Raw genomic sequence first — 1,569 nt, 5'->3', positions numbered from 1 at the left:
CGGTGCCCGGGCGAGCGCGGAGCTCCGGCGCAGCCACTCCCCTGGGCGAGGCGGCTCCGCTGCCCCAGCCCCCTCCTGCTTCAAGAGCCCAATCCTTCCTGCTTCAAGGGAAGGAAGAGCCGGGCGGGGAGCCTCCCGGCCGCTCGCTCGTTGCTCTCGGCTGAGCTGCCCGCTGCTTCCTTCCCCGGCCCGCACCGGGCGGAGTTTCACCCCTCCAGGGCGTGTGTGTCACTCAGCGGTGTCTGCTGCCCTCCTACAACCCTCGGGTCTGCTTGTGTTGGGTGTCAGGGTGGTGGTTTTCATAGCCAAGGATTAAATTATAGGCCAGGTTTGGAGCAGCTGAATCCCAGCTGAATTCTGTGAGGGCCTCCTGGCACCGGGGACTTGGAGCCACACAGATGTGGAGGGGTGTTAGCCCAGCACCTTCCGTTTTTTCTGGTGGGGGCCAGGAGCTCTAGTCGCAGCCCAGGGGGGCTGTGTTGTGGTAGGCACTGCGTAGCTTTGCAGTCCACCCTGTTCATATCTCATTTTCTCTCTCCTCTACCACAAGTTTTTCTTTTGCCATCATATGACTTCAAGGCTGTCTAGTTTCCTGGACTGTCAGCCTGGCTTTTTCCGTTCCCTTTGATCTAGCAGTGAGGCTTGCCTTTCAGAACCTGTACAGCCCTCTGCCTCCAGCTGCATAGTGCTTTTCCACATCATGGCTTGTGTATAGCGCTTGCCTTCGGCATATTTACTAATGGCGCTAAGGGGTCTCCTGTGGCAGTCTTCCCAAAGACACATTTCTGCAGTCATTTTTTAAAATTAAATACCATTTATCTAAAAGGATGTGGCTAGTTGGATTGATTGATTGAAGCCCAGTATTGATATCAAGAGGAACACTTGGAATGTAAAAAGATAAGAAAAACTGTACAAGAAGCCAGTTCTGACCCCATTATCACCTTGTGTTTGCATGTGCAGTCGAAAGACACCTGCAACATGAGGCAGTGGCATTTACATCCTGCTCCTGCCCTGCTGTCAGAACTGCTGGTGAAACACCCACCACCAACATGCGGCTGCCACAGACCGTGCCCACCCGTATGCTTCTGATGGTGATGGCTTCACCCAGCAACTCTGCTACTGAAGTATGATGTGCACTTGGTGGGGGCACCTGCTGCTGAATGAGCTGTGGCAGGTAGATGAGGCATAGCCAAGTCTATCAGGATTTCAACCAGCTGTCAGGTGGCAGCAGAAGTCTTACTGAGTTAAGCAGAGGCAGAGTAGTTCTGCTGGTACAAAAGAGGGGTCTGAGAGCAGAATAAAGCTACACAGTGTAGTGTAGACCAAGCCATAGCCTTGGAGTAATATTCCTGCCCATTTGCCCCAAACAGGGACTCAGGCAGTAGCAGTGGCAGCAAAGCAACTAAAAACAATGCAGAGGAAATAACTGTGTACAAAGAAACAGTTCTGGAGCACGTGCCTGGCTGGAAACCTTGCCAGTGCTGCTAGTGGAAAGCTCCAACAGCATGCTCTTCCCTTGCATACAAGGATGTGAGCACAGGTCACCCGTCTTTCTCTGAGACATCCTGT

Source organism: Alligator sinensis, unplaced genomic scaffold, assembly GCF_000455745.1.
Source record: "Alligator sinensis unplaced genomic scaffold, ASM45574v1 scaffold235_1, whole genome shotgun sequence".
Classification (NCBI taxonomy): Eukaryota; Metazoa; Chordata; order Crocodylia; family Alligatoridae; genus Alligator; species Alligator sinensis.
Note: the sequence above shows the minus strand (reverse complement) of the source record.